The sequence below is a fragment of the Lampetra planeri genome, chromosome 42, assembly GCF_965212315.1.
Source record: "Lampetra planeri chromosome 42, kcLamPlan1.2.h2, whole genome shotgun sequence".
In the NCBI taxonomy this organism is placed as follows: domain Eukaryota; kingdom Metazoa; phylum Chordata; class Hyperoartia; order Petromyzontiformes; family Petromyzontidae; genus Lampetra; species Lampetra planeri.
The window spans coordinates 1,738,110-1,764,389 of NC_136148.1; the positions used below are offsets into that span (position 1 = coordinate 1,738,110).

Below are 26,280 nucleotides of genomic sequence, written 5' to 3' on the forward strand. Positions count from 1 at the left end.
TGACATTTATGATTACAAATCTGCACGCGGCTCATAAATCCCCCAGATAAAGACGGCGGGGAGTATGCTTCTAATTTCCATCAAAATAAAAGGGTGGGTTTTAGAGCGCAGATACCTTGGTGTGCCGCTGACATTTACGAAATAGCTTGGTATGGTCATCTCCCCTTACAATGCAAGTCGTGGTCAAATGCAATTGTGAATATTTGTTAATGCGGGGAGAGCTTTAATCTCCATGCGGGCACCCTCATGCGATCCCCAGCGTGCTTTAGGCAGAAAAATGCAACCCGTGGTTAAGGGATGGGAGCAACGATCGCTACCGCAAAGCTTGGCTGACCCGCAACTAATTTTATAATTTAGAAATTAGTTGGTTTTGCTTTTGCCAGTATTAGTATTTGAAGGCTGCACTTCTGATGTTTAATAATAAAAAAAAACATATCATTGGTGCTTGCTCATGAATTAGTTAAAGCAGTGATTTTTTTTGGTGTTTACAGAGATGGTGGTAACAAAAATTAAGTAAATGTTGTGGCGTTTAATATTTATGATGCTTTTATTTTATCCTTTTAGATGCATATGAGGAGGTGTGTATAGGAGGCCTGAAAACGTTAGATTATAAAATGAATGATTTTAATTAATATAGTTATTGCTGGCCTCTAAATAAGCTTGTGGATTTGCAAATGCACACGCTGGTTCTTAATGGAGGTGTGTATTTTAGTCTCGCCAAATGTTGTGCCACCACACTCACACGATAAGTCTGAAATAAAGTAATCAAGCAGCCAGTGATCCATTGTATTCGCAAATTGCACCGGCAAAGGCTTCCTTGTCTCCGCTAAATCTAGTACCATCGCCATCTTTTGTTGTTCAGGTATTGTACATTACCGCCACTTGCACCATTGCTTCCACGTTGTGAGGAATATGTAACAGGGGTCGCTCATTGTAACGGGTATGCAAGGGCTGTGCACCGATTCTTTGGGCGGTTTGAATGCATTACGGCGGCCTACGGGTCTCACTGTGGAGCAACGTGTTCACGTCTGTTCACCGTGGACCGTTGGGAAGTGGGAGACGCATTCAATCTGCTGACTTTTTTTTTGCGGCAAGGCCCTCATTTCCATTCCGTCAGAAAGTGGTCCCATCTGTGTGGCATTGAAAGCCCCCCCCCCCCCCTGCTCTCTGATGTGTGAAGGAAGCTGCAGTCACAGTCAGGGCCCAGACATTCATTTGATCAGAGCTCCCCTCCCCGTACCCCCCGTGCACCCCAACCCCGCGAGCCCTCCAAATCCTCTTGCTTCAACTCCTATTCTCCACCAGTGCCGCACATTGATGCAGATGTAATAAATGCAGCGCTGGGAGCCCCCCCCCCCCCCCCCCCGTGCAAGCTGTGAGAATGATATTGAGGCTGCCGAGCCCGCTAATGGGGGGACACTCCGCTTTCCCAGGACTTGTCCCAGCTGGCTTGGGCTGCCCCGCTGAGAAAGCAACCACCTCCCCCCCACCCTCCAAATAGACCTGAAGTCTCGCATGTGGCCCACTGGTGACAGTAACTGTGGCCAGTCGAAATCCACGGAAGGAGAGCACAACCGCGCATCGTGCGAGGCGCGGGTCCCTGCTGTGTGCGGTAGCCAGCGGAGATGTCGGCAACGGATTTTGGTTATACTGGTACACCTGGGCAGTGGACGGAAATACGAGTATTTCGCATTCAGTAATTGAATGATGCCGGTCATTCTCTTCAAAGTGTTTTCGGGGTCGTGGTCCCGCTTGTTGTTGCTCGGCACAAGGTCCAACGTTTTGATCCACGTGCTAGCCAGCATCTTCAGAGTTGCTGAATTGAGCGAGACGCGTGAAATGGTGGACATCGTGCCCCGAACAACACGCGGCAAGTCACAACTTCGAGAAACCGCACCGCGCAGCTCACACGGCACAACCGCAAACACCGACGCGGCCGTTCGTCGTTGCACTTGTCCACTCAACGATCAAAAGAAGCAGCAGGATGAGAAATACACGAATAAATTAGCAAACACACGCCCTCTTCCAAAAATGCAAATTGTATTTAGAGGAGGCTTAAACCTGACCTGTAAGAGCACAAAACATGACGAGTGGAGTTATTGCTCGGTTGTAATTGCTTGTGAGTAGCACCTCTTGATGGACATCTAAATTGCATTCCGAAAATATATGCTACAGCATATACAACATTTTTTAAGTCGCCAAAAGATAAAGACCATTTTCTTTTACGATACTCAGTTGGTGCAGGGTATGGTTCGAGCAAGGTTGGGTCTGATTCGATTCGTCCCTGGCTGGGAGTTGAACTCCTGCGCTTTTGCCGGGTTCGTAGCGCTGCACTCTATAGCAAAATGCTCATCGTTATGATTTATCGAAAGCCATTAGTTGGTAGAGTCTTGTAATTCCACTTGCCAGCCAAGTGTGACAGTGAGTGTCGTAGCAGCCAGGGCGAGCCCCATTCGGCCACTCGCGGCCAGCTGCCTTCCCTTACACGCGGCCGGCGCGGCACCGCTGATGCTACCGATGGCATCATCGACGCACGTTTAGAATTGCAGTAAATCATCACGATTACCAATGCGGGGGACTTTCACATTTTGAATTGTGAAGTCATTTTTTTATTTCTTACATTTTTTATTTCTTTAAAATAAAAAAATATATATTAAAAATTCGTTAATATGATTGTATTGTTTAATTGCGTTATGGGATGCTTTTAGCATAAATAACGCTATATAAAATGAAAGTATTATGATGCGATTTTTATACGCTAGTATGGTATACACAGCGCTAGCGCAGTGGTGAATGCGCTGCGCTATGAACCCGGCGAGCTAAATTCAATTCCCAGCCACGGCTAACGCAAGTGGTGAGCGACATCTGAGAACCAATCCACCAACGGTCATCGGGGCTTTTATTTTGTATTCTTGACCATATTTTTTTGGTTATTTCGGTAAAGTCACGTAGAAGGGAAATAATAAAATAATAAAACTAAAACATAATAAAATAATTCTCACGACGTTTCGGCCACAACGCAAGCAGCCGTCCTCAGGTGAAGAACAGGTCTGTTGGAAAGACAGGGTCTGAATGAAATAAATAAATAAATCTAAATTCTTAACCATACTTCACCACGTTGGTCGGCGTGTGTTGGCGATGGGCAGGCGAGGGAGCAGGAGCGGTATTCCCAGTTATTAGAGGACCAGAATGTGCTGCGGTGCCTTGGCTGCAGACACTGACGGCTTCTTTTGTTGTGTTTTGGGGAAATGCATTGCTCCAGGCTCCTTTCTTAGCGTCAGGAATTCAGAATTCTTACTGCCAGCGGGCTCATGGCAACCTGCTCATAATGAGCCATTGTCTGTAAAATGGTACAAAAATATGCACCGATGCGATTCGAGTTTGAAAAGTCACGTGCGTGCTTGCACACGGATTCTTTAAATAACTTAGAAGTCAATGCTTCATTATAAAGTAGCAACAGCCCACCACCATTACTCGCTTGTATGTAAGAGCTTTAATATATGGGAGTAGTAAATAACTACATATGGTATAGTTACATAAGCTGGTTTATGGGAACTCATTTCGGAGACATTACAATTCAACTTGTTGTTTTTTTACCTACGTGAATTTACCGAATAAACCTAAGAGTACATTTCAACTTGTTTCACAGTTCATGGGTTTTTTATTAATATGAAAATGAAAACTAAGTGTGAAAGGTATTTCTATCGTGGCCAAGGGGCGTAAACAATTAAACAAATGTTCATGAAATAATGTGTTGTTACAACTTCTAACGATATATTAATGTAGTTGTGATAAGAATTGTATTTTTTTTAAGGAACGCGTTTATTGATGTTTTCTAAGGCAGAAAGACATTGACGATGGAAGTACGGTCCGAATAACAGCAACGGTGTACAATGAACGAAAGCTGCATTGCCCATTGATTATTTTCACTTTCGGTTCCCGCATGCAATGCTGCAGCATCCACCTCACTCGCCATAGCACCCACGTTCTTGCGTGCAGATGACAATGACCACGGGTTTATCTTCTTGGTTCTTTCGGTAAAGTCACGTAGAAGGGAAGTAATAAAATAATAAAAATAAAACATAATAAAATAATTCTCACGACGTTTCGGCTACAACGCAAGCAGCCGTCTTCATTCTTCACCTGAAGACGGCTGCTTGCGTTGTAGCCGAAACGTCGTGAGAATTATTTTATTTTATTATGTTTTATTTTTATTATTTTATTACTTCCCTTCTACGTGACTTTACCGAAAGAACCAAGAAGATGAATCCCTGCAGTCACGAAAGCTTTAAATCGAGACCACGGGTTTGTTTGTTTATTCAGCTCGTCGTATGAACGCTGCAGTGGTAAGACCGTCATCTAGCAGTGGTGGCTCCGCATGTGCACATTTGCAGTCCCTTACTAAACAATGTCATTGCCGCGAATGCTGTCATGCTTTTGTTACAATGGAACAACACTTCAGTTGCCTGCATCTATACCAACTCCACAGGGTAGAGCCAGAGCTCTATTGTCAGGCCAAACACCGTTTCAATCAACCGAGCCGGGCTTTGCGCGTAACCTTTGTTTACCCGATAGACATATTGAATAAGAAACGGCACTGACTGGACTTTGGGGGGGGGGGGGGGGGTGAGCGGGTGGGGGGGATGCTGATAGATTTTGAGATGGAATGCTTGACGCTCGTTTATCAAGGGCACTCCTCTGGCCACCTTCCCACCACCACCACCACCCCCCTAGGGCGCCGGTGGAAATGGTTCACGCCGGGGGAAGAGCGCGCGGGGGCTCCCTCGCTCGCCTCCGTTGGCTTCGCCGCTGCCGCGAGAGAGGAGGCAGCGTGCGCGCTGTGCGAGCGAGCGAGTGAGCGTCAACGGCTCTGGCCGAGATCCGCCGCGCAGCGAGAGAGAGAGTAGCGAGAGAACGGCGAGAAAGAGAGAGAGCGGCGAGCCCCGCTTTGTGTGAAGGTTCACGCGCGCGTGTCTGCGTGCCTGTGCGTGCGCGCGCGCGCGCGCGTGCAATCGCGGAGACGGTGGCATAACAAATGCTGCCCGTGTGCAACTTGGGTCACTTTTTGTACGTGGGCCGGTGGATGGGAGTTCTCGCGCAAGCTTGCTGCTGCTGCTGCTGCTTCTGCGGCTAATGCTGTCGTTCGGTACTTTGCGGGTAAGTGCTGCAACGATGCGTCTTTGCCCTCGTTTGTTGTTGTCGTCCTATTGGCTTCAGTTCCTTGTTGGCACGTGGTTATGAAAAAAAACAACGCATAATGTCAGTTGAGAAATGCACACGTGGAAATTGCATGGAAAATGTAACAAACTTCGTGTGAACTATTTTTAAAGCTGTAGCATACCTTGGGTTTCAGATGAGCCGCAGTATCTTGCAAATGATAGACATAGACACTAATTACTATGCTTTCACCACTAATTAGTCGGCCAAATTGACATTTTAATTACCCTAATGTGGCATTGTGTGTTGCAATCAAGTGGTGCAGTGGTTCGTGGTGTGGCGCTGTAAACCCAATGACCTGAGTGTGATTCCTGACCACGGCTCACACCGGTGGCGAATGTTGTCTGAAACGGTCTTGGGGACCCCTCCCTGCACCAACCCGCACTGATCAGCGTGGTGAAGTATAGTCAAACAGCATCCGATGACCGACACGCTCTGGGGAGCGAGGCCTTCATCCAGCAGTGCATTGACAAAGTGCTGTGAATTGTTACGTTTCAGAAATGAAGGTATAACGTGAATAGCAGACGATTAAAGATAATCTGATACTTTGCAGATTTGTTAACCACACAGGACATAACCACACTGTGCAATTCATATTCTCACATTGACTCGGAGGAAAGGCCATTCGCATAACTGCAAAGACAGGTTCACGATTGGTATGATTAATTTTCTACAACATGAGCAAACGTTAATGACTTGTACTATTGTACGTAACGGACTATTTTATAGGAACCTAATAAAACGAGAATAACATGAGGCTTGATTTTTGTGTACAGCATATATGTGTAATATATACACACACAACTTATTAAAACTGTACATTTCATTTATTGTTTGGGTTAAAGCAAACAACCCTTGTATCAACGGGCATGTCTTTTTGTGCGGCATCTGACACCAGCCGATTTTAATTCGTGCTAGTTTTGTTCAATGCCAAGTGTAGTTTTGCAGTTATCCATGAACTTGGACATGTGCCCGGCAAATGGCTCCCACTAGTGGTAGACAATTAGTTGGAAGACCTCGCCTGCTAAAATGCTAACCTCTTTTAACTCTCGGTGCACATGCTTACGCATATGCACACAGCGCACATGTGACCAGGGTGTTCGGGGTTCATTATTTAATTCACAGTCTTGTAGTGTAAAAAAATAAGAGTGAACGCATTGAAATGTGTAACGCTAATGAGAAAAGCGTGCCCGTGTTCAGCTTGCTATTCGAATGACTTTTAATTTTTTTTATAAAAATTCTCCAAAATGACGACACATTATTATTTTTTGTGTACTATATTATATAGTTTTGCATGATACTAGGACCATTTTTTTACAGAGAGAGGTGTCCTTGCCTATAAACAGCTGGCAGTTCACCAGCATTTGGTTCAAGCAAGCCTTACTACCGATTACACACTTGATGTCGAAACCGATCCAGAGATTTGCTCGTGTTGAACCAATGCCGTTGACATTATGCACTCCCAGAAGGCCGTGTGCCCAGTGGGTTGTGTAAAATATACTGTTGCATTTTGTGTGGAGAAAAGAATGTCGGAAGAAAGGAGGCATTATTTATTTTAAAGGGCCCTCTGAAATAGCAGACACTTTTTTTGCGAACGCCTAAATGGAAACACAATTCTTCTGTTAATTCCTCATGCATTCGTAATGCGGCTCCTTTGCATATAAATGCACTGCTATATTGAGTGGTACAAACTGTTATGTGAACTGTGGTTTCTGCACTAATCAGAAAGGAATTATCGCAGGGAAAGTTTGCGATTGAATTGAACACCTATTAATGGGATTGTTATAATGGACTTTATATAAATACAGCACCGTATATCTAAAATTACTTTTTTAAAATAATTCAATAAAGTCGTGTATTTTGCTCGTATGAAATAATTTAAGGTCGTGGATACCAAACTTCTTATGGATTCGCAGACCACCATGCCCAATTAAAATAGACATTTTTTAAATAAAACATTTCTCTCTAAACATTGCCACCAGTCGGCCGATTCATTCAATAGCCAGCTGTGTTGGTGGGTTTTGAATAACAAAAAAACAGTTGTGCAATGGGCAGTTATGGAGGCAACTATCTACGGCCTTGCGGACCACGTAATGGAGACCGCTGTCTTGGGGGGATATTTTCCCTCTGTTTGCTGAAATGTAAATCCACGTGAAGGAGCGAAAACCATCACACGCACTCAATTCTTCCTCGCAGCGGCTTCTGGCTCGCCATCAAATGAAGACGGTCACTGCATCACGCGAGTTCAGATGCGCATCTGCGGCCGTCTGGAACACTCTTCCTTCTGATATTAGGAAGCCACTGGAGCTATGCACTTTTAAATCTAGGATGAAAACTAATTTTTTTAGAACAGTTTTTTGTGTTTAGTTTGTTGTCCTTCCCCCACACCTCCAATAAGCACTGTTGCATATGTACGATGTGAAAGACGTTCAACATACGTACGAGGGGAATTTTATGTGGCTGGCCACTACACGTTCAGATTGTTCCGATTCATAGCTAGGAGTCAAAATGGATGCCAACAGCGAGGACTGCAAATCAAATATATTTACAGCTGCGTTGAATCAATGTGTTTAAATAAACGCCTTCAGTATTGTCAAACAAACTTGATACATTACCTTCTGGTAATGGTGACTAATCTTTCTCACTTCTAAGAACTAAGAGACAAGCGTCATTTATTTTTAGATAACTCCTTAACCCTTAGCTCAAACTCGCCCCGATTGTGTGAAGTGGGAGTTGCAGTGGTGGCCGCCTCCAACACCCGAGGAAATTGATAAATGGACGTTGGTCACCCAGCAACTAAAAAACAAAGTGCATTGGATGATGCACATGCATTATAAAGTTTCGGCTACTGAAAACCAAGCAACGAATCTTGGAGGCCACATATTGGCCAGAAAATAAGATTCCCACCCTCGCAAAAGACTTGAAATCCTTTTTACAAATAGTACAGTTCTGCAATAAATTAAGGACTAAGGACAATTTAATCTAATCAATGAAAAAGTTTAGGTTTTAATGAACGGTTATTAAAAAAAGCCCATGTCAGTTATTTTTATGGTCAACTTCATTTTGTAAGCACACATTATCGCGCAAAAGTATACCCAGTGATGCAATCTGTGAATGGTACTGGTGTTAAAAAATATTTATACATTTAAGCAATTCTCGATCCACTGCTGGATGATAGTTTTCCCCATATCACGCCGGTCATGGGTGGGTTGGGGGCTGTTGTCTGACCATGGTTCACGACACTTGCCACTGATGTTAACCTTGGCCAGTAATTTAACTTGGAGCACAAGTCAAAATAGTTGATGTCGGGTCTGAAGGTCATAAATGGAACATGCGCTAAACAAGCAAGATGCGTTACAGTGAGATGTTCATGCTGCAGGGAGCTTGGGTGATATTGGTTGCAAATGGTATTATAACCAACCCACACTGACTGGCGTGGTGAAATATGGTCACATATCTTTCATCCAATGGGTGTGCGGCTAGATGTTGATGGCTTGTGTCGTCCTTCGACCAACATCGAATCGATCACGGCTGATGATGATGTTGAAATTCAAAAATTGTCATTGTTGAGGATTTACTCTTCAATACACCGGTGGGCTAAAGTAGTGAACTATTTGCCTTTTGTCAACGTGACACATTTTTTTGCTGATTGGCCGTGTCGGGTGGTGGAGGGTTGCGATACATTTATAAATAACGCCATCTTAACCAAAAACCTTTATTATGAATAATATTGGTCGCGAAAGCCTACGTGTTAAACTAACTTAATAATATTGAATTTCTATTTGGTAAAGGTGCAGACCAGGTATTGCCTTGCTCACAAACATAGCTGGCAGAAGAGCCTCCACTAGAATAAGCTCTAAAGACCTCTTCCAGAGGAAGATGGGGGGGGGGGTGTACCCACACTTTACCCCACCACACACAACCTGCCAATCGACTGGGGTATAGCCATGCGTACTGCTGGATGACCAGAGGTGGGGGACTTCGAGCCGGCGAACTCAGGATAGCAGGTCCATTGTGGTGCTAACCATCATAATCCGTCAGCTTCCCCAATTCCGTTAGAATTTAGGTGTTTTTGAGTGCTGTGATTTCTAGCTCTTTGGCAGATAATGTTGTGCAGGAGTAGTGCAATTCTGTCTCACCGAACTGACAAAACCACAAAACGTCCTCGCAAAAACCAATCCAAACCCACGAATAAGCTTTTACGTACCGTATGCTTCATATTACACGCTGCCTTTCAAATATAATTGTCTAAAATATGCTTCATTATTAGAACAAATTCCCTCTTGGAAATACTTCAAGTGTACTTTAAAAAACCAAATAGCAGTATAATTAAATGAATTGTAACCTTTAATCATCACTGCCTATGAACTATTGTGCAGGCAAGGTTTAAATATAATTGTAGGCTTTCTACCCCGCTTGCATTCGCGTGAGTCTAAACTCTCCACGCTGCATTGCTCTCGTCCAAGTTCACCGATAGTCATTTATAAACGGCAAACAGAAGATAAAACACACTAGCCCAATTCTCTCCCCCCTCCCCTCCCCCCGGTAAATTAAATTAAAAAAGTAATTGAACTGCTAAGTCGTCGGTGCCAAACAAGTTTGTAACTAAACCAGATAAGCGGTCTGTCAGCGCTAAGCCGATCGGGTCGCTATCTGTGTTCCGCTTACGATCGCTGCTCAGATTACGCCTCCTGCACTGAGAGGGTTTCTTTGTCCACGGCGAATGCTGTGTCAGACTGCAGCGCGCAATCTGGGGGCTCGGGGTGACAACCTAAGATGTCTGCTCGTGGTGGCTCGAGCAAGCGAAAGAAACCTCGCGGATCATTGTCTGAACTCCCCAACTGCCAGCCTCGTCGTGATCGCTGTGCACATCAACATGAAAGTTTCGAGAGGGCTTTGGAATGAACAGGGATGATGCTGCTGCTGTTGCTGCTGCTGTGGTTTGCATGCGGAACTCGCAATCCGGAGGTCGTAGGTATGGACCCCGATCTCCTGGCGCGGCATTTGAAACAGCGGCGGGGGTGGTGGCGAGCTTCTTAAATTCCCGTGCCCTCTGTCGACCCAGCAGTTTGCTGTACACATGCACACCGCAGTCACCGGGCAGATCGTGTGTGGTAGGGTAAAGTGTGAGTACTCCCAACTTTTTTTTCCCGAGATGTTTGACCGGTGTCAAAGAGGGTAATTTAACATCTTATCTCCCACCACTGGCCTGACGTCATGCAAAAGCGTGGGAGTGCGCACACTTCATTCATTTATTTATTTGGTGGTTTATAAACTGTGGTGGACCCATTAATTATACTGGTGGGCGGACGGAACCATAGGTAGGATTTTAAAAGAAAACATTCGCCGTTGTGTCAACTGTTACTCCGTGAAGTTGAATCAAACCGAGGGACCTCTGGATTGTAATCCCCGTGCGTTGACCATGAACAACCACGGCAGCATCCCCGGGATAAGCCACGCGGGAAAGTACAGCAAACGCTGACGTTATAGGAAAGTAAAAAAAGGAAAAGCCAAGAGGGATGTAACAACGACGATGGGCATGATTAACAAGACAGACGAGCGGTGTTTTTGGAACGAGACGGCTGTGCGGCTTCTCGTCGCCCCGTGCCCTCCCCCCACTTGCGCTCGCGTTGGGCACACGCGTTGCACATGAGTAGGGCAAAGACAAAGATCCCCCGTATAGCCTAACAGACTGTAGGGGCAAGTGCTGTTAGCGAGCACCTATGAAGGCCGGAACGGTACACGAGGGGGTGGGTGGACCAGCACCACGCCCGACCGCCTTTGTCTCCCTAGCGGCGATGTTTACACACCGCACCAGGTACTCATTTGAGGCTGAGTCGACCTAGGGGAGGCCCAGAACCGGTTCAGATAATCGTCACTGGTGTTTGCCATGAGCGGGAATCGAACCCGGGTCGCCAAGTTCGTAGTGCAGCGCGCTAACCGCTACACTACCGCTCCCCACAATGAGTAGGGCACACGCGTGGGTACACGCTTTGCACACGAGTTGGGCACACGCTTTGGCACACGCGTTGGCACACGCGCGTGCGACTGCCGCTGCGTTTGCCGTTAACTACAGCAACACGACAGTCAGAGGAAATGAACAACAGCATTTCTCTGCGTTTTGCCGCCAGCGGAGAATGTGTGCGCGCGTGTTTTTTTCTTTCCCCGTTCGCGAAATGGAAATGTATGGGCTTCGTGCTCTGCTGGGAAACGTTGGGGCTGCCGGGTGACACGTGGAATTGTTATTAGTCGGTAGAGTAATGACGGAAATGCTACCGCTGGGCAGTGCAGGTAAAAGCCATAATGTTCTGCGTGTGCATTGAATTGCATTACCCCTTTGAAAGCTTTTGCACAAAATTTCGGCCAAAATGTTATTTTGAGTAAAATATATTATTAAGTGACGTCAAAGTGATATCCTGTTCAAACAAGCATTGAGGCATCGGTGCTCCATCTCTCGCTTACAGCCCTGAGCCAGTGCTGGAGACGCTTACACTCCTATGGTTTAAGATACAAATGCAGTACATCTATAATACCCCCCCCGCCCCCGTGAAGTAGTACAATAATGTATCGACTTCAGAGGGATGATGGGCCAAGTTCCAGCCACCTACCAGAATTTGAGCTTGGAACATTTTGATTGCGAGTAGCTCACTGCGGCTGAGCCAACGAGGCCGGGTTTTACGTTTAAATGTTTTATAATCCAATGCGAAGCTTACTTTTTAAGCCCAATGTTTTAATAAAAACAAATGCATATGCTGGTAAATATTTTACATCGCTGCAAGTGCTTTTCCGTGCATGTCCTCTTATGGGGCCGGTAGTTTAACTCGAAATGTTTTGGTCTTCGAGCCCGCGTGCTGAAAACCCACTTCGTAATATCTGTTTCGGAATACGATGATACACGAGATAACATTTTTACGTGGTGCGTTGGCACGTGAGTAGCCTTTGGTAAAATAACAAAGCGTCTGCACTCGCCTGGTGTAAAGTCTGGTACTTTAGCCGTGTGATGCGTCCCGGAGCTATGAAGTGGGGAGTGGTGGTGTAGCGGTGAGCGTGCTGCACTACAAACCCGGCGACCAGAGTTTGATTCCTACTCACGGCAAACACCGGTGACGATTATCTGCACCGGCTGCTTGGCCTCTCCTAGGTCGACTCGGCCTCAAATGAGCACCTGGTACGGTGTGTAGTAAACCTCGTCACCGGGGAGACAAAGGCGATCCGGCGTGCGTGTTGCCCGCCACCCACTCCCTCGTGTGCCGTGCAGGTCTTCAAAGGTGCAAGGCACGAACAGCACTTGCCCCAAACAGCCTGTTAATACGATCAGGGGGGATCTTTGTCTTTGTACATTCATATAGACATCAAGCCGTTGGCTGTCTTTCCAACTGTGTGTCTGCTGTGTTAAAAAATATATGAATAACATAGGTGTATCTGGGAAGAACTGAAAGTGTGCAATTGATTACAGTTTTATCTGACTGAACCTAAGAAGAGGTTATTGATTGGTTCCAGCCGAGATGAATGAAGCTCAAACTGTGTAGCTTTGAGATTGGACTTTACAAAAAAAAAATCTCGCAAAAGGCTTGTGGCATTTGGGTGTAGCTGCTTGAGTTCTGACATTTGTTTGAAGTTTTGTTTACTAATGATTTCTTTTCATTGTTCTATGTTCATAGTGGAGTCTGAATTGTCGTTTGGGTGATTTCATTCATCAATTTAAAGTCTCCAAAATGCAAGCATGAGGATGGTATCAAAGGGAACGCGTTAAGAGCCCAATGGGATTTTAAATACTGTACTCTATATTTAGCGGTGGCACAGCAGTTTGCGCACTGCGCTTTGAACCCGGTGGCCTGAGTTCAATTCCTAGCAACGTCTAATATCCGGGGCGAGGTGATACCTGAACCGGTCCCGGGTAAACTCCGCTTCACCGACCTGTACTGACCAGCATGGTGAAGTATGGTTTAACAACTTTCAGCACTGACATGACCTGGGGAGGCCTTCATCCAGCAGTGGATTAACGTCTGATTTTACGCTATGTTATTGTGCAGTGTAAATATTAAATTGGTGTGTGTTGAATTGTTTATGGAGCAATATGTTCAGTTGCCATGCCGGAACGAGATGGATTGTGGCATCGTAGGACCGCGAGGGATAGCAACAGTGCGGGGAGAGGCCTTCATCCAGCTGTGGATAGGCATTGTCTGCTTCGCAGCATTTTCATGATTTTATTACAAAAACGTATTTCCACCTCGTCAAAATGAAATGCGTCATAATGGACTGGTGCAGTGCTTGACCGGACGTCGGGAATGTCTCGCGACATTCTAAGTGACTCGCGGTATAAAGGAAACGCTGCGCTCGGGGTGAAACATCCACGAGAATGTTACTTATCGTAATTTATCTGGGCCAGCGCGATGCCTCGTACCATTACCCGGCTTTGTTTATATTGGCAAGCGAAGCTCCCAGGAGTGAGCATGGCATGCGTATTGTTCAACGTGTGGACCAATGTAATTAATTTTGAGCAAGTCCTGTGCCTTGCATTATTAAGAACTGACAACACTTGTTATGTTAATGTATTGGATTGAAAAAATAAAACTATTTTTTTAGGCTTCTTTATTTTGCTCCCGCCTCACAATCTATTCTTTGCACGCACTCATACAGACATTACATTTATAAAACGTCCGATATATCGGGCTGATTAATTGTACGCAATTGTAGCGGTCAATTTTACGTGTAATTTACCCTGTGAAATGTAATGCCTTTGCTTCATAATCTGGTTGCAAATGTGTACTTTAAATGCTCTTACAAGTAAGTAGTCGTACAAGTTCTTGTAGCACTTAGTATAAATGTACAATACATATGAAAGTAACATTAATATCGTACACATTACATTTCCCGCTGTTCTGAAACCTCAACGTCCGTTGAATATGTTAAATTCGTTCAAACAATTTTCTTTCAAACAACGGGGAATACCTAAAAGCCTAATTTTAAACAAATTTAGAAAAAACATAAATCTTAAAAAAAAAGTGTAATTGCTTTCTTCACACCATATTGGCAGAGTTCAGAGTAGTCAAGACGCGTGGTTGCTTCTGAATGTCTCTAATAAAACGTGCATTGCTTTCATAAAATAACTCTTAAAATGTTCCCTGAATGCTCGCCTAATATAATGTGCATGGTCTCTCAATACCAACAGCGGGTACAACCTATAACATTGCACAACCCATAAAGTTGTAAATCCACCAATGGATGAGGGCCTTCCCACAGCACGTCAATCTTGGGGGTTTGTTTGAGATCTGCCACACTGGTCAATGCGGGTTAGTGAAAAGGTCTAGTTCTGATATCACCTGCCCACTGATGTTCGCAGTGGCCAGGAATTGAACTCGGGATATCCAGGCCCATAGCACAGTCTGCGTATCTACTGCATCAACGCTCCAAACTTGAGCAAATACTGTCTAATATATGGGATTTCATTCCAGTCTCTTAATTAAAAACGATGCTTTCTTAGATTTAAACTGAGCAAAACAATTGGTACCTGTTTCTCGTGGCCTGGCCCTCCACTTGAAAACTTAAAACCATTTTCTCCCAGGTTGATTAAATTATTTAGAATCTATCCTTGCCCTTTCCTTGACCAACGAAACACCACAGCCGCCGCCGCCCTCTCTCGTGTTCTTCCCTCCTCCCTTGCTCGCTCAGGCATCGGACCCCGCCTGGCGGGCAAACAATCCTGCAAAATACCGCTGTAAGCCATGTTCCCATCATTACAGGTGATGCACTGGCATGTTAGCCCCGAGTCCCTGTGCGCAATGCGTCCTGGGTCCTCCGCACGCCTGCTTAGGGATCAGACACGTGCTCTTCATCAGTAAATAATGGCTTGGACCTGACAGCACCCATCTCACCTCGTGGCCCAGTGGATTTGCTCTGTGTTTTTCCACGCCTTAAGGATGCCTTGCTCTTTCTCGCCGAGGGTAAAGTCATGTGGTTGGGTCCTGCTGTGGTGTTTTAACAGCTTTCGCAGCGAGACAATGGTAATATCGGCGCGAAAGATTCCCTCTCGCCAGTTATTGATGGCATACGTTTGCGTTGGTTCGTCGTCTAATACCGGTGCTGTAGTTAATAAACACACATTTTGCGTTTTGAATTAATGAACAGTTAAAACTAGGCAGTCTCGGGTGTGGACCAATCAATGACTGCTTGTGTTGTGGTTATTGCAAACATGATGCCTTGCATAAAGGTGTCAGTTTTTTGTACCAGTTGAAAGGGTAAAAACCTATTACTAGTTAAAACTAATTCTAATCCACAGTTTTTTTAGTTAATCCACTTCTGGATAGAGGCCTCCCGACAGGGCTTGACCATACCTCACCATGCTGGCGAAGGACACGTTGGTGAACGTGGGGGGAGGCTAGGAACGCTTCGGATGTAATTTGCTCGTGATTTTAACCGTGGCAGAAAAATCAAACTTGCGGTTCCCACGTTCGCGGCACAGTGCGTGATCCATTACGCCCACCACTCCACCCAATCGCTGTTACCACTTCCAAAACCGCTTCTACGGTCATTATAAAAAATGATAATAATCTCTAAAATCATAAAAAATAACCACTTTTTTAAATTATTGCTTTAAGACCACGAAGTGTTGCAATGTTGCAGCTCGACTTCCATCCGCGCCCCCCTCCTCCAGTGTTGCCACTTAAATCTCACGGCCGTCGTGACGCATACAATAAGCTTCAAGTGCAGCAAGCGCAACAACAACAACAACAACAAACCTAAAGCCTTGTTATTATTAGTGCGTGTGATTGCGTGCAGCCTTGCAAGTTAACAACGAGCAGCTGTTTGATTTGAGCTGGTGCTGAGGACGCTTGCCGCAATAGGCAGTGTCGACGTTTTTCGGGAGGTGGGGAGGTGGGTGGGGATACAGCTGCTCGTTAAGAAGGGCTCACGACCCCGGTGAATTGTTCTAATGATGACAACACGGGCGCATTGTTAAGTGCCGCCGAGACGGGCTCCGACGGATGGGTTTTGTTGGCGTGCGGCTCTCTGGTAGGAAGATGGAGGGGGGAGGCAGGAGACGGGAGGTGGGAGATGTGGGAGGGGGGAGATGGGGGAGGGGGGAGATGGGGGAGGGGGGAGATGGGGGAGATGTGGGAGGGAAGAGGAGAGATGTGCCCTGGGTGAAGAGTGATGCATCCAAAACTCATGAGCAAAGCTTGAAACGCTAATGAAAAAAAGAATTGGGGGGGGGGCCCAAGGCCTCCGAGGCAAGCCAAGACCCTGTTTAATCAACTGCCTCTAATGGCAGAATCACTTACACTTGAACAGCCCAAAGACAAGTGTAAACTTTAAACTTGTAAGAAGACTTTTCAGTTGGCACAATGTCCTGTATGAATTATTTAAACATATATATTTAAAAAAAAAAGCCCAAGAGCTGAACATTAAACATTCCCGCCCACACCCCCTGCTTTTAAGGAACAGGTCTAGGGTTCCCTGTGTGTTTTCACATCACAAGTACGGTAATCAATAGTTGAATTGCTTAAAAGGAAATGCGGCGGGGCCACCGCTGTGCTTTAAATTTCGTGGTTTAAGGAGAAATGAAATGAACAGACAAGAGCAACCTATGGCCCGCGTTCTTGTTTTGTTGTGCGCAAAACCGCACGGTGCCCCCCCCCCCCTCCGCATATTACTGCGATGTGTTGACTCTCTCGCAGGGTTGCATTGCGGCGGAGAGGAATTGACGTTGCGCTAAATCGAAGGGGGTTGTGCCGCGCGTGCGGCTCTCACGTGCTGGCACTTCGGCCATCGTCAATCGGCTTTGCCGTTCTCGTGCCGAGCGGCGCGTCGATGCGATCTGCGCGAAATCTGCGCAATTCTTTCGGCCGCAGTGTAAATTGTCAGCACACCCGGGACTCGCACAGCGGAGAGGTCCCTCCCCGTCCGATCTCCCGGCACGGCGGCAGTCGATACGATGGATTCACTGATTTGAATCCCAACCGCCGCATCTGTCCACCCGACAGGACACTTGGGTATGCCCACAGTAAGTCGATGCACAGGTTGAATGTGGTGGTGGTGTGGGGGGGGTAAAGTGTGCGTACTCTTACCGCCTGTCAAGGCATCTGACCAGCATTAAAAAATAGCCCCAAATACCCTCCTAGAAGTGTTCTCTGGCGCGTCCTCTAATACAGCGGCCCTTAACCTGCGGTGCACTCACCTCCTGGGGGTGCGAGATGCCCTCTCGGGGGGTGTGAGACATGTCCGTTTCTTTTAGACGGTAAATTATCTAAACACAAACTAGGCACGGACACGTAAACACAACTACTTTGTTTCATGTATGTCTGTTTTAACATGAAACATTTTAATGATTGAGAACGAAAGGGGCGCAAGGCTGCAGTAAATGTTAAGAACCACTGCTCCTAGTAGATGCCTCCTTTTTTTACCGGCAGTGGTATGAGCAAGACATTGCAGGGCTGCACCTTTACCTTTAAACAAAAATTCACAAACTACCATTTGTCTTTCACTCACAGACACAAACTAATGTTTTGTATTTTAACCCAATAACGATATGCCAAGGCGCAAAAACGCATACTCAACCACCTGATGAAAAAGAAAAAAAGCGCCTACATTAATGGATTCACACTCTGCAGAACAGTCATTTTAACACGCGGTTCTATGGATCGTCTGCTGACCGACGCGGGGTTTTTAAAAGGTCAGAGATATAGTCTTTCAAGGGAAATGGCAATTCCTTGGAGGGCTTGTGTGTCTAATAAACGGGTCGTAAAAAATATAGTTTCATGTCGCCTACGAAATGTGGCCCAAGGGGACTAATATCCTGATGCTTCCTGAACGTGGACTGTACCTTCAGTAAAGGCTTTCGTCTTTTTTCCCCTTAGATATGGAAAAACGTGTCGAGATTAATGATTACACGAAAAAGCATGTACGCACATTGAACTTCTTTCGCACCATATGTAGCCAACCGTGCTAATCGGAGGTGCGAAAGTGTGGAGTTAAATATTTTTTCTCAATGCAGTAGCAATTTTAACGAGGTTGTTTTTTTTTTATTCCAACCAATTAAAGGTGCGTGGAATATTTAACATAAAAAGTAGCTTACATGTGTGTAAGCTACCTTCAAATGCTGGTCAGGGGTTGACTCAGAGGTTGACTCAGCCCATCATTCCTCCATGGTCAATGAAATTATTACCACTTTCTGATCGACTTCGTCCTACCGTACGATTGTGGAACTTTCACCACTGGCTCTCAGGGCTTTCAACAGCCGCTGAGCACTGCCTCAATGCTTACTTGAGCAGGAAATCACATTCGCTCAACACGTGTGAATAGAAATACCCATTAAGGGGTGATCTATAGAATGCATAACACCATTTTTTTGTCTTGCGTAGCATCGATATAGAATGGGAACTCTAGAGCATTGGCACGTGACAACGAACCGGTCTTGACAATGAATCTGCCTTTGCAGCAGGAGTGTGAGTATTGACCATGCTAAATGTAGGCTGCAGCGTGACCCTTAAAGGGATATTCAAATTATCTGGTGATAATGAAAGTGCAAATTATTAGCATATTGTTAATGCACAAGGGGAAATATACCCCGTTAAAAGGAGACTTGCCACAGTGTTGATGTGGTCCAGTTTAAAGCTCAAAATGGAATGTTGGTGCAAGTGACACATTGGTAATGTTTCTTGGTTCTAGAACATATTTGACAATGTGAAGCTACACGTGACGTGTTTTTTTTTCTGGAGGGAGCATTTGTATTTCTTAGTTTTGAGTCGAAATAATAGGGGAGAAAATATATCTCACTTTCAATAATATTTTGAGGTTATACATCTGTTTTCTGTTGTTCAGCATTAAGTCTGACATTTTGCTCCACATTCTGGGAGCTGCTTCACGAATGATCCAATTCAACTGAACAAAACTATTTGTTTTATTTTACCAGTTTTAGGACAACGGAGCCATGTGGCTCTTTGCTTAGAAGCAACCTGGCCACAGATGATAGCCCAACGAAGTGGCTCATCACGTGGAAGTTTATAACAGCCGAATCATCTAAATGCGTGTTTCTAGATGTGGAGGGGATAATCTACGTGACCACAGTGAGAACATTCAAATTCCAAATATACAGGCGTCAGGGTCGGGATCGAACCTGTCATCCTGTATCCTAGGTGAGGTAGTCAACATCTCACCACCGTGGCACCCTCAAATAATTATTTTCTAAAAAAAGCTTCCTGAAATGTAGAGCGAAACGTCGGACAGCATGCCGAACAACACCCGGCACAGCCCATTAGCACATCGGAGAGCTATGCAGCACAAGCATGACAACCTAGGCAGGAGAGATAACATGATCGTTTGGGTGTGGCTCAGGCGGGCGTGCGATTTTCCTTCCATTACACCCGTTACAGGATCGGAGAGATGTGAATTATTGTAAATGGCATTACATAAACATAACATTTCCTGGCAAAAGTAAATGACAAGCTAAATTTCTCTCCGCATCTGTGTTACCTTTAAGGTGGTTCTGGGAAAATATTGCCTTGACGAATGTGATTTCTATTTTTCTAAATACGTGCATCACAGGAGTGTGACCTTGTTTGCAGATGTGAAATGCATGCAGCGTTTACTTTCCTTGTGATGTATGTAAACACGCGCAAGCTGTCATTAATTGTTTTCAGGATTTGTGGAGAAAGTTTAAGAAAAAGTCGAATGGAATTGGGGGTAGTGCACACATCGCAAAAGGGGATTATCGCTGAAGCTGGCAATGGATGAGACTGACGACAGAACGGCAGCACAAGGAGGGGACGCATCATATGAGAATGACCACCATAGACACGGAGCGATGAGATCGGTTCATTTGCAGGCGTGAGATGGATGGTGGTTGCCCTGGATCGTGGGGGAAGGCGACAGCATTGGGAGTCCATCATCCAGCAGTGGATATGCAATGGCTGGTGACGACGAGTGACAACTATAGCTCGCAGTTCTTGTGACTCCGAGCCTGGAATCACAATTCGATTTTTAGACATTACTTCTTAGAATCGAATACAATTGCATTGGTGGATTGTGGAGGTAGTGAGGATTTACCATTTGAAATGTATGCCCGCTGCCTGGGTCATAAATTTATTTGACAATTTCTATTTGTTAAAGCCAGTTGGAATCCACTCCTCTACCACCTGGGTGGTATTGACTATATTTGCCATTGAAATGCATGGGAATTCTACTGGATAACACAGAATCCACATTCTTTTGCGTGAAAATGGCTTGAAATCACCATTCGAAAGTAATGCGTATTCGTTTGGACAATGCTTGTGAATAGTTTTTTTTTTTGAAATTGTGAATCTTGCAGGATTCTTCCATGGTGGAATTTGCAGACATTGAATAAGATTCCTGTAGGAATAACCTATCAATTGTCACATCAAAGGCATTTTTGCTGCTCTTCTAAAGCACAAATAAAAAACATTCTCCTGCATTTCTATGTTTTCATTTCGTGCCACAGACGTGCAGGCACTTAACTAATTAGTAAACTTTCGAGGTGTGTGTATACATAGACAGGCCTTAATTACAAAACAGACTATCAATTTCGATGCCAGAGATAAGAAGGGCTTTTCTGTTTTGCTTTCTTAGGACCATTTAAACCGCGTCGTCAGACTGTCAGGCAACTGGAGAGACATGCTAATTGGGTTTAGAGATTAACCTATTGAGACTGGAAAGGCGTGTTGGATGAAATTGCAGATATAGGCTCGCTGTGGGAAAGGGTGTTCCTTTGGGGAGCTTGAGTGTTGTGGGGAAGGGATGAGAGCGAGCTTTTATAATGTAAACGGGAGAAAAAAAAACGGTGAGCCTGCTGCATAAGAGAACAGGTGTTTGTGTGTGTGTGTGCTAGGCACTGGCTCTTGATTCAAACCTTGGCTCACTACGTTTGCATCTTTCAAGCAGAAAAAATGTAAGCCTAGCTGTTTGCTGGGCTTTTTGCATCAGCAGCAGCTATGATCAGTTCACTGCTGAATGAAGGACTCCCCATGTTGTTGCCATCTCTCACTATCCCTGAGCAATCCATCTGGCTCTTGCACACTAGCTGATTTCATCGCTCCATCTCTGTGGTGAAAGTCCACCTGGGCGCAATGATCCGTTTTCTCCTTCGGTTGCCACTGTCATGAACTCTCAGCCACCGGGCAGCATCCCTGCGAGTAACGCATCCTGCCCAATCCTCTTTTGTTGTTGTTGCTGCTGCTGCTTGGCAGATGCTCAATGCCAGGTGACGGGCAATAGTGGCACCAGCCAGACCTGATTCCGATCTCAGTCTTCATAGCGCTCTCTGACCCACAGGCTGCACAGATTTCCCCTTACATGACATCCGACTAACATGGAACTAGGGCTGAAAATACATTAGCAATGCACGTTACATAGCCGTAAGTTAAATCACTCCGACCATCTATTGTTATTATCAGCCATGCAGGGTTTGACTTTAAAGTTTATGTCTTTACGTGTGCACGCGTGCGAATGTGTGTTTTCTGCCCCATTGACGTCTATTCCCTTTGTATACCCAAATGTGTTACAGCTGGAGCCCCTTAAGATTTATAATCACAGTGTGACAATTTAACATTTAGCTTATTCCAGTGTGAAGCAGAAATACGATGTATTTGTGATGGCAGTTGTTACGTGTAATTCTATGCTAACATTTATCCTGAGTATTTGATGGAGCGTTTCGTGATGGTCATCATGTTATATAATTAATTCTACTGATGGTTTATCTATTGCCTGATCTGCCATTGCGATATGCCATGCTGTTTCCTTGAATTGTTAGCTTGAATGGGAAAATAAAAAAACGCTTATATTATCTGATGACATTACGGTTGAAGTTACAGATTTCTCCAAAGCTAATAAGTGCCACATGTCTGTAAAGAGTCAGTGATGAGCTCATGGTATTTTTTTCCTACAAATTATTTAGTGATGCAGCTGCATTGCTAGTGGTGGGCAAGCACAAATAACAAAACAAATAACTCAACACATTTGTAAACGCTGTGGCCTAAAAACTAAACGTATAATAGGCAATGTTTCAAACAATCATCCTTCGTGTCACATACGTGGCGAGATCAGAGAGTTGGTGGAGGTACTTCTTTGATTGGTTTTATCATATCACAAGATCGAATAAAATCGTAAAACGCCCCGTGTGGCTAATGTCATTTCATTGGACATCTGGTACAAAATTTCCCTGGAGGAGAAGTTGGGTGCACCGCCGTTGCTTCATCGCAAGTTGCGTGTGGTCGAGTAAAGTGTGGATAATCGCGCAACTTCCGAAACATCTGACCAGCATGGACAAGTAGGCCAAAATACTCTAGGGTTCCCTGCAGTGGAGGTCTTCATACTGGCAGTGACGTGACCAAGACACAGCAGGGCTACACTATGAGCTGAAGACAAAATGTGTACATTGGCTTATATTCAGAACGTTTTCTCTATCGTATTCATAATAATCCCATAACGCTGTACATTAATTACATATAAGAGCCAAATGCCATATACAGTTACTACCAAGCAAATGAGCAAACCCTACTCCAAAGCAAAAGAACAACAAACGAGTAAACAAATTAAGAAATGGCACCAAAACAAAAAGCAACTGCCGCTCGAACGAAGAGCGGACACGGCAGAGTTGCCAGAGACTCAGCGAAGTGGCTCCAATCGGAGACGCGAGCGAGGGTGGACGGGCGGACGGGCCCGTGACATCGGCCCATCCCGCGGTGCCAAGAAGCCCAAGCAGAGGTGTGGGACACGTTGTGTCTGGCGGGGTGGCGCATGAGCCTGAACAAGACGGGTTTTTAGCGGCCCCCACCACCACCACCACTCGAGTCTCGTATGACATGGAGAAATGTACTTATTATCCTATGAATCGTAATGGTTCCTTAATCTGTCTCTATGCGACATGGCCCAGAAATGAAGGTCAAATATAATTGGCATTTTGCTGCTGTTGTTGTCGCTGCTGCTGTTACAGTTATTCTTGGTTATTGGTGTCTCCTCCTCTATCCTTGTTTGCTTTTCTCTGACTGTTACCTCTGTTTCTCCCTGCTCTCGATACCCAGCCCTCTTCTGAACCTACGGTTCCGTGCTCTGAAGAAGAGCCGTCTCTTGAAACGTTAGACTTATTTTGTTTCATGTACGGCAGTATTAATGATGAATGAGGCGTGCGCTCTCTTTATCTCTCTGCTCTATTTTCCCGCTTTGTTTTATCCTGTCTGCTGTTTTCTCTCTCTTTCTCACTGCAGCCAAACTCCACCTCTCCGTTATTTGAATAGCAACTGTACATTATGGGAACCTCATTTGCCAGTAAAAATATGATAATTGGTTTTTTACCCTTCTATCTGGCAACAAAACTGACACCTTTTTACAAGGAGTCATGTTTGCATAGACCGCAATACCTGCAGTCATAATACAAACAAAAGACATAACTCTGATAATGTGCACTGTCCTTGAAGTTGATTGATCCACACCCGAGACAGCTTTCCTTAGAGCCTAGTCTCACATGGGTTGGACCAGATGACGCCAAAAGGCGCACAACTCAAAGACAATGCACCATCAGAGTATGAGAGCTCGGGGCAAGCATCTACACTATGGGATCCTCATTTGCCAGTAAAAATATGATAATTGGTTTTTTACCCTTCTATCTTCGGTGAGCGTACTGGCAGTCTATAATGTAGACTGTAGCAATGATTATTATACTGAGTGAGCGTACTGGAAGTCTATAATGTAGACTTATTCTTTGGTTCTTTCAGTAAAATAATACAAAATGGAAAGGAAAAAAATGCAAAACCAATGACGTTTTGATCACAACACAAGCGATCGTCTTCAGGAGGAAAGAGGGGGAGGTCACCGAAGGCAACCGTTTTTAAAGGTTTCAAAAAAGTGGGCGTGGCACAAGAGCTCCGGTTGTGGAAGCATGGAACATGCAGTGTGAGCCAGCCGCATTAAAATAATGATCAGCCACGGCAGCAGTATTGGTCCTACCGTGTTTAAAATCTGCCATATGCTCATGAACACGGTCCGAGAAATGTCGCCAATGTAACTGCTGCCGCAGATACAGCTTAGGTTTTAGACGTCGGGATATTGCATGTCAGGGATCTTGTCCTTCACAGATGGGATCAGATCACAAATTTCATGTACTGTGTTTAATCGGACCTGGATCTTGTGTTTGTTCATGATTTTGGAAATCGTTTTGGTTACCCCTGCTATGTATTGCAAGGTAATGGTTTTATTGGATCCTCAGATGGCTCCTTCCTCACGGTTGGTGTGATGACCTTGCGGATTGTGTAGTCAGAGTTTCCATTTGCCTTGAGAGCTTGGTGTCCGTGTTTGAGTTCACTGGTTAGGTGTTCATGGTCGGAGATACATTGAGCTCTGTGGTGTAGAGTTTTGATGAGGGAATTTTTCTGGGATGGATGGTGGTGAGAGTCAGATTTTAGGTAGGCATCAGTATGCGTTATTTTCCTGTAGACAGAATGGCTCATTGAGCCATCTGGTCTTTTTTTGATTAGGACATCCAAGAAAGGTAGCTTGCCATCCTTTTCTACCATGGTCAATTTGGCCATGGAGCTCTTGTGCCACGCCAACTTTTTTAAACCTTTAAAAACGATTGCCTTCGGTGACCTCCTCTTTCCTCCTGAAGACGATCGCTTGTGTTGTGATCGAAACATCGTGGTTGTTGTTTTTTATTTCAATTTTTCAATTTTATTTTTATTATTTTACCGAAAGAACCAAACAATGTCTACATTATAGACTGCCAGTACGCTCACTCAGGTTAAGAACCAGGCTACAGTCTACATTATAGACTGCCAATATGCTCACTAAGCTTTAAAACTAGGCTACAGTCTACATTACAGACTGCCAGTACACCTACCGAGGTTAAGAACCAGGATACAGTATACATTATAGACTGCCAATATGCTCACCGAGGTTAAGAACCAGGCTACAGTCTATATTATAGACTGCCAGTACACTCACCCAGCTTAATAACCATTGCTACAGTATACATTATAGACTGCCAGTACACTCACCAAACTTAATAATCAGGCAACAGTCTACATTATAGACTGCCAGTACACTCACTCAGATTAAGAACCAGGCTACAGTCTAGATTAGTGGTTAATGTTTTTTTTCACTCACTTTTTATTATTATTTTTCTATCTACGTGACTTTACCGATAGAACCAAAGAATAGGGAATAAATGGTTAGTTTAACTACTTTAAAGTTGACGCGAAATACGAATAGTGCTTTTTCGTCCCGGGGCATACGGTGTGGCATCCGTGTACTTTTTTGATATGTAAACCCCAGAGTTTGTCAGTTAAAAACACGTCAAGGTAACCACGCAGACAGACAGACACACGGACAACGAATGACTTTCATAGGTAAGATGATGGTATTGGCAATGGAAAATGTGAGCGGTTTTAAATGTACATTTTGTGTGTCCTGTGTTTGTGCTTTGGGCTTGTAAATGCCATATTCTGGGGCTGCATAAGAAGATGGGGCCCATTTAGCCCCGGCCAAATGTGCTGATCGGCTGATCTCTCCTCTCCGCCCATCTTCCTGTGGCCAAGAGGGATGCATAAACCCGTAATGGACAATCAAGCCAGCCGGTTGGTCTTTTCCGATTGCTTTATGGCAGAATATACGACCGTAGGACAGCTCCATTATAAGCTCGGCTATAAGCTAGCCCTGGTGGCTGCCTCCTTTCAGCTTTCCCGTGGCTTTTGACCAGAAGCCTTCACAGTTGCAAAGTGCCGTAAGTGATATCCGCGCACGAGTAAATCGTACAATTTTTCGCTCGTCGCTAATTTCATATTTGCCGCAATGTGCGATTGCTGCTGTTGTAGTATTCTTCGGCAATTTAAAATACGCATTCTAGTATCGTTGTATGTCTATACTTCTGTGGCATGGTGCGAACGGTGGAATGTGGTTAATACGGTTATTGTACGGAAGACTAATGTGTCTGTAATTAATAAAACGTACGAATAATTTTGCTGTTATGCACACGGTGTGCTTATAAATACGTACAATGTTGCTGCTTTTAATATATTTAAATGTGATAATAATAGCAACTCCCATTAAATGGCTTCT

General features: G+C 44.9%; 1 protein-coding gene across 3 annotated transcripts in view; it reads left to right on the plus strand.

The window, feature by feature from the left end:
- LOC144732291 (teneurin-3-like) overlaps positions 1-26,280 on the plus strand; it is a 417,468-nt gene that overhangs the window by 10,449 nt on the left and 380,739 nt on the right. Inside the window, exon 1 of one of the 3 annotated variants that reach the window (XM_078613737.1) lies at positions 4,802-5,157. The exons of the other annotated variants lie outside the window; for them this stretch is intronic. The gene's annotated coding sequence lies outside the window, so the exon portion shown is untranslated. Of the gene's footprint in view, positions 1-4,801; positions 5,158-26,280 lie in introns of those variants that run through there. 3 annotated transcript variants of the gene reach the window in all.